Source organism: Taudactylus pleione, unplaced genomic scaffold, assembly GCF_031769625.1.
Source record: "Taudactylus pleione unplaced genomic scaffold, aTauple2 ptg000518l, whole genome shotgun sequence".
Taxonomy (NCBI): domain Eukaryota; kingdom Metazoa; phylum Chordata; class Amphibia; order Anura; family Myobatrachidae; genus Taudactylus; species Taudactylus pleione.
This window is the reverse complement of record NW_028284920.1, coordinates 6,972,561-6,992,393: the sequence shown is the minus strand read 5'-3', so window position 1 is coordinate 6,992,393 and position 19,833 is coordinate 6,972,561.

Here is a 19,833-nt window from a genome sequence, read left to right as displayed (position 1 = left end):
TAATTAGGCCACACACCCATGTTGGGGCACACTGTAAAGAGCCGGCACAGGGTGCTCCGACCCCTGGAGTTGGCCCTGGTGACAAGAATAAACTGGTGATGTAATAGGGATCATTGCATGCATTACAGGTTCTAGAGCTTGTGGGCCCCATGAAATGCAAAGGCTCTAGACAGAGAAACAAATAGATTGCAAGCTGTTGTGAGAATAAGACTATTTTTAATTTCACACCATCCTCTTTTGTATTCTCACATAAAAAATAAAAAATAAAATAAATACAAATGTCATGTCCAGTATGTAGTACAGCCCCATGTCAACAGTCATTATTCTATAAGCCAGTACATTCTCCACACCAGCATAAGGTTGCCCAATGCCAATACACATAGCAATATCCCATGCTATCAGTACATGGAGTTGCCCAATTTCAATATATATAGTTTTGTCCCCTTGAACCAATGGAATACATAGTAAGGTGCCCTCATACTGTATTACCATTATGGCATAATTATTATTATTATCATTTATTTATATGGCGCCACAAATGTTCTGCAGCGCCTTACAAAGCACATAAACAAGTTGTAGACAAGCAACTTACAGATCAATACAATACAGGACCAGGACATGGATAATATATATTGCTACATTAGTGACCATAACACCCAGATAAGCAACAGAGCATAAGCAGCCAAGTGTTAGGTGCCCTAGTGGTGAGTAAGAAGTAGATGAAACTAAAGTAGGGAGAAGTACAAGAGGTTAGAGGACCCTGCTCATAAGAGCTTACATTCTAAAAGGGGAGGGGAAGACAAGCAGGGGTGACACAGATAGGGAGGAAGGTGTATGTATCAGGGAGTTAGAATGATAGCTGGAAGGCTTTGATTAAATAATGGGTCTTGAGAGCCCGTTTGAAGGATTGCAAAGACGTGGAGAGTCTGATGGGGAGAGGGAGAGAGTTCCAGAGGTGGGGAGCAGTGCGGGCAAAATCTTGGAGGCGGGAGTGGGAGGATGTAATCAGCTGGCATGAAAGGTGGCGTGCATTAGTTGAACGAAGAGAGCGGAGAGGAGAGTGAAGGGAGATGAGATCAGAGAAGTATATGGTATGATACACCCTTCATGCCTGCAGTAAACACCATATGGTCCATCCTTATGTCTGCAGTACACACAGTTTAAATTCCACTCATGCCAACAGTATACAGTACATTGTATATGTCCTGTATGCCTGTGATCATCACTGATCATTAATGTGCCTGCTGCTGACATGAGAGGGTCAATAATGTATATACTATTCCAGTATGGCCATTTCATCCCTGCATCATACATAGGATGGCCTTCATGTCCATGTAGTCTGCACTGACTCTGCATCAAGTAACCAGAGTGCTATCATCATAAGTTATGCTGCAGTTGCATTCCCTCCAGAGAATCCAGCAGCCAGATCCTGGGAGTGTGCATACAGATAGAGGAAGAGGACAGAGCACTTCTGAGACCGAGGAAAAAGAGTGCCTGGATGGAGCCTTGAGACCTGGGTGCTCTCTGGAGAGTGACTACTGTAGCAAGAACAGCTGGTGTCCCAGACTGCCATTAGGGACAGAGTGGGATACTGGGTGAGGATCCCCTATGGGGATAAAAACATCTGAGGTGGTAAATTAACTAAATTCAGATAGGCAGTGCTGGTTATTATCCACATTTCTGTTGTATATCTATCACCAGATATATAGTCACTAGGGGTAGAGAAATAAGGATAGTGGGGATTATCCCTGGAGATTAATTTGTATATATATATATATATTGTGGATTTACTAGAGACCCAATGACTGAGACATATTACTGTTCAATTAAACAGTCTACTAAAAGGGGTTCCACTTATTTCTATACCATGGAACTATTAGTATCATGTTCTCATGTAGGAAATGTGATTGAAGTGACCAACACTTTGTTGGGAAAAGAGTTGAAATCAGTCTTTTGATTTCTAATTTATGTTCCCCTACATAGTACCATGGTTATCTCTAAAACCTGAACTGTTGGGGAGCCTTTAGGACCACGTTTGGGAGCCTCTGACCTATTGCCAAAGTTATTAGCTCAAACTAAGTGCCATGAAGATATATGGGACACTGTACATGCACTGCCAATGTAGAGTGTGTGTGATATTTTCCATTTATGCCATCATGTATACAAAGTGAATCTAGATAGTCATATAAGTTATGCATACAGTGAAGACCAAGTATGTATAACAATGTTTAATGATTGTATATATATATATATATATATATATATATATTCCTACAGTAGCACAGGACGGCACTCTGAGTCCATGTATGAAAAATAAATCTCCAGTACACTGAGATAAGATCTTATCTCAGTGTCCTGGAGATTTATTTTTCATACATGGACTCAGAGTGCCGTCCAGTGCTACTGTGGGAATATTAATTGGAGGACGGGCACCGAGCATGTTTTGGATGGACTTGAGTGCCGGGCATTTTGTGCTTATTATATATATAAATATATATAAAAAAGTCAGTAGAAGCCACACTCACAATCAATAGAATTCCCCACAGCAACAGGGGTGTTTAACAGATCCTAGTTGGGTTCAAGTATAGAAATACAAAAACAGGGGCATTCACCAGGATTTTTGGAAAAAGTAGAAAAGATAGAGTATCCTTTAATATCTCATATGCATATCCTGTTGACGTTTCGGTCTAATAATAGACCTATGTCAAGAAATCCATCAGCACAGCATAAAAACAGATAAGGACAGCAATCACCAAAGAAAGCACAAGACACACTTACCCTTCTGGTCCAGTCCCTTAAATAGCAGGTCTGCATTTACAAAAGGCACCAACCACTTCCGTGGTCTCATCCTCAGTGATACGCACACGTCACTTCTGGTGCGGCTGGGGTCATATGTCTACTCTTTCAAAACCACGCTGGTTCAATTGCAGTGTACACACACGTCAGGACAGCAAATCACCACGCACTGCCCCACTGTCCATCGGCAGTCTCAAAGCCCAACTTCCACATTCCACTCCAGAACGCCATGACATCACTTCCGGTGACGCGCATAACATACTAAATAGACATCAATATGACTATGGCATTGAATCAGGAAGAACTTTATGAATCTGTGGCCTGACATGCATGTTGCACTCTTAACAATATAGGGCACATAATAAATGGCTAGTAGTCTTAATTTAATGTTTTAAAGAATCCTAAATTATGCTGATCGTGTATATTTAGGAAATTGGAATCTGTTACATGGTGATAAAGAAACCCACCATAAGACACAGTAATACTCATAGTATAAATTCACACCAAATATCACAATATTCAAAAAATTACACTAAATATGACACTCAATATTATCTAAAAATTAAAAATTAATCTAGAGATAGTACACTACCACAAAGATGGCTATATATAATTTTTTGTATTTTTCATATTTCTGTGTTTTATGAATGGTGTAGACATAAAGTAAAGCTATGATAACATCACAGCAAACTGTACAGGCACAGAGATATTAGTACTTCACCACAGGAAAATATTGAGGGAATTGTGTTCATTTAGGCCTTTAGGTGCTATGGTCTCAAGGAAAGAAATCCATTTACACTCCAATTTTTTCAACAACAGAGTCCGATTCCCACCTCTCTTCTGAATGGGTATCCAGTCTATGATGCAACATTTAATACTTGATACCTGATGTCCAAGTTGGAGAAAATGGTTTGCAACAGGCTTGTCGTTCAACACGGTAGTAAGTGCTTGGCGGATGGAACTACTATGGTTAGCCATACTTTCGTGAAAGCATTGTATAGTCATACCAACATATGCCAGTCCACATGGGCAAATCAATAAATATACTACGAAGTCCATGAGGCAGTGTAGTTTGAAGCTGATCTTGATAGGTTTATCACTCTGCGGGTTTGGAAATGTTGACCCGGTGATCATCGATCTGCATGTAGTACATCCACTACACTTTACACAGCCAGGCTTCTAGATGTTTAGCCATGTTCTCTCCTCAACTTTAGGCAATCGTGTGGGGTGCATCAAAATTTGTTTCATGTTCCTACCATGATGGTATGCCATCATGGGAGGTCTGTTGAGATCACTTCCAAAAGTTGAGTCTGAGGCAATAATTGTCCAATGTCTTTTGATTGACCCAGCTACCACAGAGGAATAGTCATCATACTATGAAGTTTCTTTCTCACCCTGGTGAAGCAACCCTCAATGATTTTCCTTGAATAGCCTCGTACAAAAAATCTCTCCTTCATCTATATGATTTGTTCTTCTGCTTTAATCGGGTTTGCATTATTGCAAAACACTCACAGAAATTGCGATATCGGTAGACTTTCCTTCAGTCTTGGTGGGTGGTTACTAGTGGCAAAGAGTAACGTATTTCTGTCAGTATCCTTACGATACAAAGTTGCACCCAAGCCACTCCCTTCTCAAAAAACAGTAAAATCCAAAAAATGTCATGACGAAGAACTAAAATTGCAAGTGAGTCTCACTGTACAGTCTAGACCATTCAGACTAGTGACCATCTCCGCAATTTGTCCTCAGTGTGAATCCAGATAAGAAATATGTTATCAATAAATCTTTTATAATACATGATTTGGTCACCATATTTAGGCATGATATATATATTTGTATGTATACATATTTGTATAATAATGTCATCAGAGCGACTGCTGTCGCTGGAGTAGTTGGTTTGGAGAGATACAAGCCTGCAGAGAGAACCTTTAGGGACTAGACTAAAGGACTAAGGGCCCGATTCAGACCCGGATGCTAAGCCGAGGATACACGCTATGGGCGATTGTCATCCGTCTGCGAATGCGTATGCATCAAAATACGCATGCACGAACCCGTCACTGCATCCGGGAATTGTGCGCTCATAGTACACAGACTGGACGCTACTTTGAGTGACAGAGCGTGCTGTTTGTGGGTGGTAACAGGGGAAGGTGCTTGTGAACAGGGGAGTGGTGATGCGAAAGCAGGCGTGTCTGGCCGTCAAAATTGAGTTTTATTGGTGTGCATAATTAGCATGGAAGCATCATTGTACATGTCAGTTGGTTGAATTTCAGCCTGCAGTGATCGCAGTGCTTGTGGTGGAGTAGGGTCTACCTCAAGCGCTGCGTGCAGCTCTCGATCTTTCTAATTAATCATACAATTCCTGGAGATAACGTGTGCTAAGAGAGAAAAGTGGGAGACTCTATACTGGCGTATGGCCCCTGACAGCAGTGAGAGAGCACAGCTTAGCATCCGGGTCTGATTTGACCCCTAAATCCTTTAAGGACTAAAGGATTTCTCTGCAGGTTTATTGTATCCCTCCAAACCAACTACTCCAGTGACAGCAGTGGTTCTGATGACATTATTGCAGACTAAGGATAACGCCAGGACATATTTATCTGAACTGCTTCTTCCAGCATACCACCAGCCTATAACGTGTTGCTCCCAAGGAAGTTGCGCTTCCACTATGCTGGCTAGCTGCTTATACATCACACGGGGAGTGTAATGCACTGAGACTAAGCCCTCTTACCATATAACTCTGGCTGGAGCTAAGGACTGAACTTGTGCAGAGGGGAGGGAATCGGTATGCGTCCGGTGATTGGAATCCCCACACCAGCAGCCCGGCAGCAGTGGAAATCCCGAACGTCTAAAGGTAAGTACTTAGTAACCTAATTCTACCCCCTAACCCTCCCTTTGGGTTGCCTAACCCTAACCTCCCCCCAGTACCTTACCCCAAACCTAACCCCCCCTCCCCGCTGCCTAAACCTAAGTCCCCCGGGGGGGTGCCTAACCCTAACCTCCACCCAGGGGTGCCTAACCCTAACCCCCCCTTCCCCTTGCCTAAGCCTAACCTCCCGGGGGGGTGCCTAACCCTAAGTCTCCCCCGGGTGCCCTAAACCTAATCCTCCCCCCTGCGGCTGTCCACTCGCGGCACCCGGCATCCCTTCGATCGGGATGCCGGGCACTGGTCTCCCAGCATATGTCTAATGACAAGCGTTGGCATATCGATGCCTGTCTTTAGACCCTTGCTGAGATATGACAGTCGGGGGATTAAACTGTTACCAACATTTGGGTATACTGAAGTGGTCCATTAGACTGGAGTACCAAATTGGAGTGGACATTTCTTGCTATACCATATTAATTGGTTTTAATGTTTTTAAATTGTGTAGCATGTTGCATAAATGTCAAATTACATTTTATTTTAAAAATGTACATTTATTTTCATTAAGTGCTCAGCTCTCCCATTTGTCTGTTTATATGTTCGATGTTATTTAGTGTCTCCAAGACACTGATTGGGAGCTGCTTTGTAGATCACACTAAATTAACCAATCAATTAAATAACTAATTGTTACTTTGCGCCTGATCCATGGATATTGGGTTATATCTATTAGTTATTTATTGTTTGGTAGAGAATAGCCTTACATGATCTTAAAAATAATGACAGAATAACTATTAGATCTGCCGATAAGGGCAGAGCTGTGGTTGTATTAAACACTGCTGATTATGACATTGAAGCTAAAAGACAACTATCAGATAGTAATACCTATCGTCTGTTGCCTGGTGATCTGGTATTAAGTCTAAAAAATAAACTGGATTGAATTTTGGATGAGGCAGTAATTAATGGTTGGTTTAGTGTCAAAGTTTCCAACTTCTTGAGGACTGATTTTCCAATATGTTCAATTTTATACCTATTGCCCAAGATACATAAATCTTTGGACAAGCCACCCGGATGGCTGATAATATCAGCTCAGAACTCCAATAGCACCAATAGCTCGATATCTAGATAGTTTCTTACAGAAATTTGTTAAAAGAATAGAGAGTTATCTGAGAGATACTAATGATCTGATAGACAAACTTAAAGATTTACCGGTGGATGATGATGTTATTTTGGTGACTCAAGATGTCTTATCCCTTTATACTGTCATTCTGCACAGTGAGGTGATGGCAGCGGTGAGAATGGCTCAGGTAGAGTCACATAAGTGGATGCTGCCAATTGAATTCTTAATGGAGTTATTGGAAATCACATTGACATGTAAGTATTTTGGGTATGGAGACCAATACTATCTATAAATGGCTGGGACTGTGATGGGCTGTAACATCGCACCATCATATGCAAATTTATGTATGGATACATATGAAAAGAACTACATTGCCCCACTGTTTGGAGATAATATTGGTATCTATTGTCGATTTATTGATGATGTATTCCTGATTTGGAAAATATCTGAGGCTGCTCTTCTTGAGATGTTGCAACATCTGAAGCAATTGGATTCTCCAATAAGATTCACAATGTCATATGATTATGCTCATCTTAATTTTTTTTAGATATTACAGTACACACCACTGATTCTGGGTATGGCTACAGACTCTATAGAAAGCCAACAGACCGCAACACAATTTTGAGTTATAGGAGTCACCATCCAGAATCATTGAAATGGAACTTACCAATTTCTCAATTTCTGTGGGTTATTCGCAATAATTCGGACTTAAGTATAGCAGATACCCAATTGGAAGAAATTCAGAATAGATTTATTGACAGGGGCGATGATCGGAATACCACTGAGAGATGCCTGTTGAAGGTGAGGCAAATTTTTCAGAAAGTAAATAGTAAGAAACAGAGATTGGAAGATAAGGATACATTTGTAATAACAACTACTTTTGATACATCTGGATCAATTGTTCGCAATGCAGTACAGAAACACTGGCATGTGGTGGCCACTGACCCAGTCCTAAAGGGACGAGTGCCTACAAAACCATTGATGAACTTTAGACAGGGTCGTAATCTCAAAGATATTTTGAAGAGGCCTGATTTGAGTCTTTCAAATGCTGGCTACACCAGCAAAAACCTGGCTGCTTCTGTTGTGTGAACAACTTGTAGAAGCATGCTCATGGGGTAATTTTTTCATCACCCCCATACAGGGCGCAAAATTCAAATAGAACATTGTGTCACATGTACATCAGACCACGTGGTCTATATTTTGATATGTCAGTGTTCCCTGTGTTATGTTGGTAAAACCATTCGTCCTTTCCGTGAAAGGATGGCCAATCACAGGTCATCCATTAGGACTGCATTGTCTAGTGGATCCTCAGATAAACCAGTGGCGAGGCACTTTATTGAGTCTCATCATGCTCTTTCATCACTAAAATGTATGCTCATCGACTGGGTTCCCCTAACAAAAAGAGAGTCAGCCATCCCAACGCGTTTTGTCCAATGGGACTTTTTCAAGGGATCTCTTAAAAAAGTCCCATTGGATGAAACACATTGGGAAGCTGCACTCTTGCCTTGAATGAGCCATTAAGAAAAGCGATTTCTAACTTCTGGTAATTTTATAGCAAAAAAAAAAATGCTGTGCCTATTCTCCATTTTAATATTTTATGTTCATCCTCTCTTATATGTTTAAATTGGTTGTGCAATAAGATCATGAATTATTTGTTGGCACCTCTTGTTGCAATGTGCATTACTTTTAAGCATATGTAAATGTTGATAAGGGATCGCACGTTGTTACAGAAGGAAGCTTATTGGATCCACACACCGTAAACGGTGCAACCTTGGGACCTTAATGAAATGTTATCCTTATGCTGCTTTCTTTAATCTATCTCCAGTTAACATCCCTTTTTTCAGGTTCTGTTGGTATTTACTATACTCTATCCTAATTACCTTGTTGTCCATTTGGTTAGGGGCCTTCTTTTGAGGTGCCCCATTATTGTGGGTGCATGGGGTTACTCGCCGGTTGTTGTATTCCATCAACCTGCCAGTACCTTAGAGTGTTCCTCTCTATTACCATGTTGTTCATGTACATTTTTATTGTTCATGTTAGCTACCTCTGAGACACTGTTAGTTTATTGTATATGAGGAGGTGCCCTCTTTTCATAGCGCTTCAGATCAGGTAATTGTGATGTTTGTTCTCATGATCTAGACTTGGATCATAATATTTTTGATAGTTCTTATAGACTGGTCTCGTTATGCTTTATTCATTCTTAGATTAGGATTGCGACAGCATGCCCGTTTTCTGTCAGCTTATATTTTCTGTTTTCTTAGCTTCCCCTTGTTGCCATGGTGAAGGTACACGTCAGTCCCACGCCCCAATGAGCCACCGACCGCCGGCGCCGATCACGCCCATGACATCATCGGGACTCAGACGGGTCAGCGTGATTGCAGCACGCGGGTGTCAGATATTGGTATGTATTTATATGTCATTTGTTTTGTTCATTTCTTGATATTGTCTTGATAAAAGAGCCGCCGAGCTCTGAAACGTTGACTCTACCAGCGCAGTCTGCTGTATTCTTCATTTCATTTGTCCCTGAGTTCCGTCCATCTTTTTGTGTTGTATTTATGAGTTTGACTCTGGAGAGAAACCGGGGCTAGTTGTTTACCTCAGTCGGAGTGCCGGACGACCTTTGTTCTTTATATATATATAAATATATATATATATATATATATATATATATAGGTGAATCAATCCAGCGACAGCATTACTGCTTCACAGCACTGAGGTCATGGGTTCGTTTGCCACCACAGCCCTAACTGTGTGGAGTTTGTATATTCTCCCTGTGCTTGCGTGGGTTTCCTCCGGGTACTCCGGTTTCCTCCCACACTCCAAAAATATACTGGTAAGCTAATTGGCTCCTTACACAAATTAACCCTAGTATGTATGTGTTTGTGAGCATGTGATAGGGAATATAGAGTGTAAGCTCCACTGGGGCAGGGACTGATGTGAATGGACAAATATTCTCTGTTAAGCGCTGTGGAATATGTGTGCGCTATATAAATAACTGGTAATAATAATAAAGCAATACAGCCCGGCACTCACTATATAATAGAGAAAATACTTTACCCCATTGCACTCATAGTGTCATGGCAGCCATGCAATAATAGAAATATAGCTCGAAGCGGCACTCAGGGATTCAAGAACAAAGTAGACAACAGCCTTATAGTGTCAGCGTTTCAATGTCTAGAACATTTACGTCAGGACAAAGTGTATAGTATTACTCACCACTTAATCACTCATCACTCATCGGGAGTGCGTCTGCCAGCGGGACCCGCGGGAGGACGCAGTTAGCAGGGTGAGGGGGTGCACATTTAAGTGGTGAGTAATACTAAACACTTTGTCCTGACAAAAATGTTTTATTAGACATTGAAACATTGACACTATAAAGCTTTTGTCTACTTTGTTCTTGAATTCCTGAGTGCCGCTTCGAGCTATATTTATTATATATATATATTTATATAGATAGATAGAAATTCTGCTCTATTGATATGTTTAGAAAGTTAGTCATTAATTGTTCCTGTGTGGTACTTGTTGTACTCCTCATCTTTACCTACTGCAAGTCAGATTCCATTTATTTATATACAGTTTAAGCATAAGTTACTCGCATATATTAAGCATCCCCCAGATACCATGGAGGAGTCGCAGCAAGGTCCCTCCATTTCCAATTACAAATGCAGACCCCATAGGTATCTATGGGGTCTGCTATGCAATCAGATTTTAATAATATACAACAACCACAATTTTGTGAATGTTAGTGCATACATTGCTCTTATAAAAGTACTATAAGATACTGTAGGCTATACACTTTCCATGACATGTCCAATGAAAGCCTTGGTGACAGATGCAGAGAAGGACAGCCCATGTGATATTGTACAGTAAATAGCTCTCTGAACAAACATCAAATAGCTTTTTTCCAAAGTAGAGTAATGTCTTTCACATGGCATTGGCTACTTAATGTATTAATTCAGGTCTTTGTTTTCTGGGTTTTATCAGTCTTCTTCATTAGAGTACTGGACAGTACATGTACATCCAGACATACCTTCCTGACACTCACTCACATTTGTTGTCAAAAAACATTGAATCATTTTCATTAAAAAAAAAATGAAAGAAAATCTTATTTTGGAGACCCTCTTTCTCTCTATCTCTCTCTCTCCCTCTCTCTCGCTCTCCCTCTTTCATCAATTGAAGCTGATTACTTCCACTCTTTCACTCTTTCTCCATCTCTCTCTCTCTTTCTCTCTCTCTCTCTCTCACTCTCTCTCTCCCTTTCAGTCTTTCTTTCTCTCTCTCTCTCACACTCTCTCTCTCCCTTTCAGTCTCTCTCTCTCTCTCTCTCTCTCTCTCTCTCCCTCCTTATCTCCCTCCATCAATCCTTCTCTGTCTCTTTCACTCCCCCTCTCTCTCTCTCTCTCTCTCTCTCTCTTTCTCTTTGAGTTGGAGCTGGCTGATTACTTTCACTCTGGGTATTAGACTCCTTCTGTCAACAACATATGTAAGGGACCTTGGATTTATAGTTTCAGAAGAAGTTCAGAGCAGCGAAGTGGAGTTGGATAAGCTAAAAGAATACTTATAGGAAAAGGTATTAGAAACAAAAAGAAGGAGGTCACATTGCCATTTAATAGGTCACTTGTAAGACTTCACATTGAGTACTGTGTCCACTTCTGGATGTCATATCTTCATAATAATATTAATAATATAGATAAATCAGAGAAAAGCTAAACTGATGCATAGGTTTGCCTAACAAAACGTAGTAGGAAAGAATTGATAATGTACTGCTTACAGTGGAGAAGGAACAAATGTGATATAATAAAAACATTCAGATACTTCAAAGTACTAATACAGATCAGGAAAGCAGAGTTAGCAAGAAAATCATCTGGCGCTGGTGCCTTTATCGTAAGCATAAATACCATCCAAAAGTAGACACAGCGCTTCAAGGGCTCCATTAAAGATGCAAAAAATCCAAGCGAATCAGTAACATAACTCAACGTGACATGTTATGTGCCTGATAAACTTGGATTATTTTGCATCTTAAATGGAGCCCTTGGAGTACCATATCTTCTTTTGGATGGTATTTATGCTTACGATAAAGGCACCAGGGCCAGATGTACTATCAAGTGCAGAGTGCCGGCAGTTCTTGAGACTATATGTATATTTATATATACTGTATATATTATATATATATATATATATATATCCTTGTGTACTGAAGGGAAAGAAAAGGACTGTTACAGAAATACTCAGCTGCCCCAGTGATAATGGTTCAGGGCCTGATTGAGAGGTGGACGCTATTGAATGTGTGGCTGCAATTTATTTTGCATTTGGTGCTGCAATAATATGCAAATGCTAGTCTCAGCCTTACCCTTGTGTACTTGTAAGCCCTGAGACACCCACTTTCAATGTCCGTGGTTAGCGTAAATCTACCGGTGTACTCAACACTCCGATATCGGCGCACCATCAAGTAGACTTTTGACACTTACGATGGCCTATGTCTGACGCATTGTCTCCATTGAACTTTCTCTAATCATGGCCTCTGTAACTGTGACTCTGCATTTGAGAATGAAATCAAATTCACTGACACGCCTATGACACTCCCATAACGCCCAGGAGACAGGCTTTTTTTGCGTTCACTTCAAGCCGCCTCCCAGACACCTCCCTGGAATGCCCATGGCTCTACCTCAACACCTCTATTACAAGTGACTGTGGGCCTGATTCAGCAAGGAACACAGATGCTAATACGGTGCAGTGCGTGTGCGCGAACTAGCAATTGCGATGGGAACTGCAACTGCTGATTCTACGCAGATGCAGAGTGATTGACAGGAAGTGCCGTTTATGGGTGCGGACAGGGGGTGGGGGTGCTCGGGCGAACGCAGGTGTGCCAGTGTGTTTCAACTACTGTTGCAGGGGCGTGCATAAATGATCCACTGCATGGCTCTAAGCAGCCAAAGCACTGATAGCGTGCGTGGCTGGTAACAATTTCTGATTAAGGTCAGAGCTTGTGCAAGTGTGCGTTTGGGTCCGACGTTACTCGATGTTACCGATGGTTTCGCTATGTTCCCCTAGTATATGGATGTGAGTAAGGGGAAGTGGGTGTCCTTATGTCAGGATGTAATTGCAATGTGAATAGCGATCCATAGTGAATCAGGTCCTGTGTTCACAACAGTGGTCTCTGGACCTCATTCAGAGTCTCTCGCTAGATGCGATCACTCGCCCCCAGCGTATGCAAATTTGTCAAAGTGACACCACGCGAAGCGATCGCTCGCCAAGGCATAAGCACGCCCACCATGCCTTAGCGAGCGGCCAGCGTACGACCAATAGCACAGTCAGAGCCGCCCACCAGCACACGTCATCTCCAGGAAGTGTATTAAAACATTGGTACATCGAGGACAATCGGAAGCGATTTCAGCGCTTGTAGTTGCCTTACCCTACCGCAAGCACTGCGAGGACTTCAGTGTAAAAAACAGGCATGTGACATGTACTATGACGCTGCGTGTTCATTTTGCACACCTCTAAAACGGTGTTGAAACACCAGGCACGCCTGCGTTCGCACCTCCATGCCCCCATTATTAGTGTCCTGCCCCTGTTACCACCCACAAACGGCCTTTCCTGTCACTCATTTCACTGGGCTGTCTGCTGGGCGAGTGAGCGGCCTGCGATCGCATAGAGTAGTTTGCGCACGAGCAGAACGAAGCGTGCGCATGCACGTCCGAAAACCATTGGGCCGCTTGCGAGCGCACAGCGCTAGCGAGAGACTCTGAATGACGTCGTCTGTGCGCACTCAGGGTAGGAGTTTCTCTGCCGTTTTGCACATGTACAGTAACAAAAAATTGCTCAACTGTGCAAACATTGACACTGCATCCATAAAAATGACCTTACCGCTTCACCATGCAGTTTTTTAGTGTGCATTAGTGTGATCTGATTTGCTGGCTCAATATACATAGTGGAAATGAAAGCCCATATTTGTACTCAAGGTCCACTTATTAATAAAATAAAATGTTTTTTGAAAAATATTGCATTTCTAGGAATAAAGCTGCTTTAAGTGTTTTTGGTCTTTTATTGCCACCATGGGATAATTGGGCAATATGATAATGAGCCCTATTAATGAAAATAGGGCTCTGTCCTTTCATAAATATGCCCCACATCTCCAATATATCAAATTCTGATACGCCATTGTAACATTTAGATAGGTAGATGTACTACAGTAAGCTCTGGAAAGTGATAAAGTGGAAAGTGATAAACTGCCAGCCACTCAGCTCCTAGCTGTTATGTTACAGGCTGTGGGGCCTATTCATCAACACTAAAATAACGTTTTTAAGGACATTTTCCTTAAATAACGTTATTTTGGTATTCATGAACAGACTTAACACAGGAGATATCACAGATATCTCCTTGCTAAGTCCCCCTGCGTTAATTTCCACACTCCCCATACATTAGTATGGGGATGTGGAAATTATGGTATTCATCAAATTCCGAAAATTATCTATTTTCGGAATTTGATGCAGTTACTATTCGCCACTGTGAGGTGGCGAATAGCAGAATCCACTAACCTGTATCAGCGTGTGCAGGTCCCTCGACGAGTCCCTCCGGCGCTCTGCTCCGTCCTCAGGCTCCGGAGGCTGGTCTGTCATGTGTGCTCCCCAGCAGAGCACAAGAAAGTTTAGAAAAAGAAAAAAAAAATATTTTTTTTTCTAATCTGTCATGTGGTCTGCTAGGAAACCACATGACAGACCAGCAGGACGGAGCCGGAGGCTGCTGCGAGGACAGGTAAGTCGGGGGGGGGGGAAGGTGAGCGGAGGGGGGAGGGCTGTGGGGGGGTCGGGGGGGGTACGAAACTTACCGCATCTGTAGGCAGTGCTGCGCATGCGCTGGTTTTACAGATGTAACAGCGCATGCGCAGCACTGTTTCCAGATGCGATAAGGTAGTGTAGGCAGGGAAAAGTATCTATTTCCCGAAAAGCTGTCATCGCAAAAATGACAGCTTTTCGGAATAGATACTTATGGAGAGGTGGAATGATGAATTCCACCTATAATTAGCTAGAACTCCATGAGAGTTCTAAAGCTAATTATCTCCATTGAATTTTTACGTTTAATGAATAGGCCCCTGTGTTTGAAAAATTAAAGTTAGGAGCTGATTGGTTGGTACTTGATCTCTCTCCACTTTAACTCTCTCCAAAGCTTAGCACAACTCCCCCATAGTATGTACCTGTAAATGTTATTAAGTACAGATCTTTTACAGAAGCCAGCTAGTAACTAGGGTTGAGTGGTTCTTTTACATGCAATGGGAGACTTTTGACACAAATTGTACCACACTGGCTTAGGTAACACTACAATCCCAGCTGCAATGTTTGTGAAGTAGCCCAAAAAGCTAATTCACACATTTACTTAGCAGCACAGAATACACTTGTTGATGGAATAACCTGCATTCAATGGAAAGTCACATGTATTATTTACTTAGGTAATCTCTGCCAATTTGTTCTAAAGGCTTGAAGGAAAATGTAAGTAACATGTCACCTGTAAATTATATATCATTTAAACCATACACATTAGTACATAAATTCCCCCCTTAATAAAGAAACCTTGCTGTGATCTGTAAAACTTATTTAACAAAGTCCTCCTTTTGCTATTGTCATCTCAGGTTGGGGATAGCAGAGGATAATAGGCCTGATTCAAAGATGTACAGGTTTACACAGCGGCTTGTGTGTGGCTCTGTATATCTGTCCAACTCTGAATCAGTTCTAATGACCAGAAAAAATATATATTTTTGAAACAAAATATTTTATATATTTTACTTAGTTATAGCTTCCAGTTTGACTTCGCGTGTGTGGATAATGCATGCCTGTTTGACATACCACAGCATGGCAAAGCGGTAGTCAGCGATAGAAAATCTATCAACCACCATATATTGATAAATATCTGTTATCATTTAAGTTTCAAGGAAAGAAGTTTATTTGTTTTTTTCTAATGTTTCACACTGCAGGGGATGAACTATTGGTAGCAGATTTTACTGACAGCAATATCTTTTCTAGGTGCACAGGTTATACGGAATCAAAAAATCTAAATAATAAATACATTTATTGGTGTGTCTTTAGGAAAGGCAGAGGTGGTATTTCTGCTGCAATAATTCACTTTGCCATTATTTATGTACTTAGGAAACAGACTACTGCAGTGTGCATTGTAAACATCAGCCAAGTCCATTCTTCAGCTACACTGTGACGTACTGTAATTAATTACTAAGCGTTGTGTCATCCTATTTCAAGCACTATTTTATTTTATGTACCTTGTTGTGTGATTATGTTGTTTTGATATATTAATATTTTTTAAAGGATTTCTGAACTCAAATGGAGCGATTCAGTTATTAGCGCCGGTGGCTGTCAGTGCCGGGGGTCCAACTGAGCAATTCAATTGTTGCTTCGTTCGGGCGCGAACAAAACCCGGCGCAGGCATTTCTGCTCGCCACCTCATGAGGTGGCGAGCATGACTGTGTGAAAAGTCTACTGTTTAGGAGCCCAAACCAGGTCTTTAGACGGGTTTAGCTGTTTTACGTGACTAAACCCGTTCTAATTAGGCACGACAAGGGCAAAAAATGAATGGGTGCCCAAAAACAATTGTATTGTAACATTAGGCGGCCATTAATTAGCGCATTTTTAAAAAGAATGAAATTGCCCCCAGTGTGTTACAAATTACATACTGCTCGTGAACAATACAAGGTAATATAATAGTATTTGAAAATGTTTAAACTAGGGGTGTGCACCGGCCACTTTTCGTGTTTTGTGTTTTGGTTTTGGATCTGGATCTTTCTTCGTGTTTTGGATCTGGATTGGTTTTGCCAAAACCACCCTTCCGTGTTTTGGGTTCTGGGTTTTGTGTTTTGGATCTGTATTTTTTTTAAAAAAAGCATAAAAACAGCTAAAATCACAGAATTTGTGGGTTTTTCTGCTCCTATGCTATTATTAACCTCAATAACCTTCATTTCCACTAATTTCCAGTCTATTCTGAACACCTCACACCTCACAATATTGTTTTTATGGCCAAAAGGTTGCACCGAGGTAGCTGGATGACTATGCTAAGCGACACGAGTGGGCGGCACAAACACGTGGCCCATCTAGGAGTGACACTGCAGTGGCAGACAGGATGGCAGTTTGAAAAACTAGGCCCCAAACAGTACATTCTGCAAAGAAAAAAAAGAGGTGCAAGATGGAAATGTCCTTGGGCCCTCCCACCCACCCTTATGGTTGTATAAATAGGACATGCACACTTAACAAACCAATCATTTCAGCGCCAGGGTCTGCCACATGACTGTGGCTGAAATGATTGGTTCGTTTGGGCCCCCACAAAACAAGCTGGCAATTAATGTGTCCCTGCAAAAACTGGTTCTACGGAGGCAAGATGTCGTCCTCATCCTCCTCATCCACCGATTCCTTGGATAAAACAGGAAAAAGGGATTTAGGTGACCCTGGACTGCTTACGGTCTGAGCCAAAGTTTCTGAACTTGACAGTAACTTTTTATGAACGCGCTGCAGGTGCCGTATAAGGGAGGATGTTCCTACAGTAGGTGGTTAACGTCCCTACCCCTACTTATTTCACCTTTACATATGGTACATATGGCAAGACAGTTGTTGTCCGGATTTGGATAGAAATATTGCCAGACCAAAGAGGTGGAATGTTTGGTCTTCTGCCCAGGCATGACCGTGATGGGCTTTTTCATCCCACGGACAACAACTGTCTCCCCCGGAGCCTGATTTAAACAAACCACATCACCATCAGAATCCTCCTCGCCAACTTCCTCCTCAGTGCCAGCTACACCAGTATCCTCATCCTGTTGTACTTCAACAGTGACATCTTCAATTTGCATATCAGCAAGTGGACTGTGGGTGCTCCTTTCAGCACTTGCAGGGGGCGTGCAAATGGTGGAAAGAGCCACCTCTTCCCGTCCAGTGCTGGGAAGGTCAGGCATCACAACCACCACCACACTTGGACTCTCCTTGGGGATTTGTGATATCTTCTTAGAACGCACAGTTCTTCGCTGTGCTTTTGCCAGCTTAACTTGTTTGATTTTTTTAGCGGGAGGAGGGCTTCCATCGTCATGTGAAGCTGAACCACTAGTCATGAACATAGGGAAAGACCTTAGCCGTTCCTTGCCACTCCGTGTCGTAAATGGTTTATTGGCAAGTTTACGTTTCTCTTCAGATGATTTAAATGTTTTTTTCAAGGTCATTTTCCTGAACTTTGTCATTTGGGATTGTATGTGCCCTCTACTATGACATTGGGCATCGGCCTTGGCAGAAGACGTTGATGGCATGTTATCGTCTATGTCATGACTAGTGGCAGCAGCTTCAGCACTAGGAGGAAGTGGTTCTTGATCTTTCCCTATTTTATTTTTATCGGAGAAAGTTTGGTCCTCCATTTATGTTATATTGATATATACGTGCGGCTAAGGCGCACACAAACACAGAAAATAATTTTTTATTTTTGTTGGAGACTAGTGCACTTTGTGGGTTACACCACCCTTTAAGAAATGAGCCAGCCGGCCCTTTACTTATGGGACACAGGCGCACGCTTGGCACTACTTTGTTGATGCACGTGCGGCTACAGCGCACACAATTCACAAACACAGAAAATATTTTTTTTTTGGTTTGGAGTGTACTTTGGGGGTTACAGCACCCTTTAACGGTCAAGACAGCTGGCCCTTTACTTATGACACAGGCGCACGCTTGGCACTACTTTGATGATGCACGTGCAGCTACTGCGCACACAATTCACAAACACAGAAAAAAAATTTTTATTTGGTTTGGAGTGTACTTTGGGGGTTACAGCACCCTTTAACGGTCAAGCCAGCCGGCCCTTTACTTATGACACAGGCGCACGCTTGGCACTACTTTGTTGATGCACGTGCGGATACAGCGCACACAATTCACAAGCACAGAAAATATTTTTTTATTTGGTTTGGACTGGAGTGTACTTTGGGGGTTACAGCACCCTTTAACGGTCAAGACAGGCGGCCCTTTACTTATGACACAGGCGCACGCTTGGCACTACTTTGATGATGCACGTGCGGCTACTGCGCACACAATTCACAAACACAGGAAAAAAAATTTTTTGTTGTTTTGGAGTGTACTTTGGGGGTTACAGCACCCTTTAACGGTCAAGCCAGCTGGCCCTTTACTTATGACACAGGCGCACGCTTGGCACTACTTTGTTGATGCACGTGCGGCTACTGCGCACACAATTCACAAACACAGAAAAAATATATTTTTTTTAGCACTTGGGGGGAGCACCCCTGATGGACAGAGCACCCCCTGGACAACACTACAGCACCCCTTTAGGACTGGGACACTGCACAGGACTTTGGAGTGGACACAGCCCCTATGGACAACTGACTGCACAACACGGTCCAGCCAGCCCCTATGGACTTTGAAGTAGTGGACACAGCCCCTATTAACAACAGCAGCACAGCACAACACAGCCAGCCCCTATGGACTTTGAAGTAGTGGACACAGCCCCTATGGACAACAGCAGCACAGCACAGCACAGCACAACACTACACTGCACTACACTACACTACACAGCCCAGCCAGCCCTAACTCCCACCCTCCCTCTTCACTGTCCACAGCCGAGTGAGAAAATGGCGCCGACGCGGGTACCTTATATAGGATCCAAAACCCGCGAGACTCGGAAGGCGGGATGATGACGTTTTGCCTCAATTTCAGAATCCGAGTCAGGCGGGAAAAGTCGAGCCTGAGTTGGATCGGACTCGGATCGGGGGGGCTCGGGGGGGTTCGGATTTCAGAAATCCGAACCCGCTCACCCCTAGTTTAAACTACTATCTTGGCAAAAAAAGCCCCAGTGTTGCGCCAGGTTGATGTAATGAAACCTATGGCATTTAGATATGGTTACGCCACCTTGTGACTCTATACTGTATGATAGTGATAATAACCAAAGCCCTTCTAATCCTCTAAAAGTTATAAAAATAAGTCAGTTTACTGATAGTAAAGGCCAGACAAACACCTGACTGAAGTGAATATCTTTTATAATAATAAACATTTATTTTACTTTTGCCAAGAGTTTTTTCTGTCAGTGT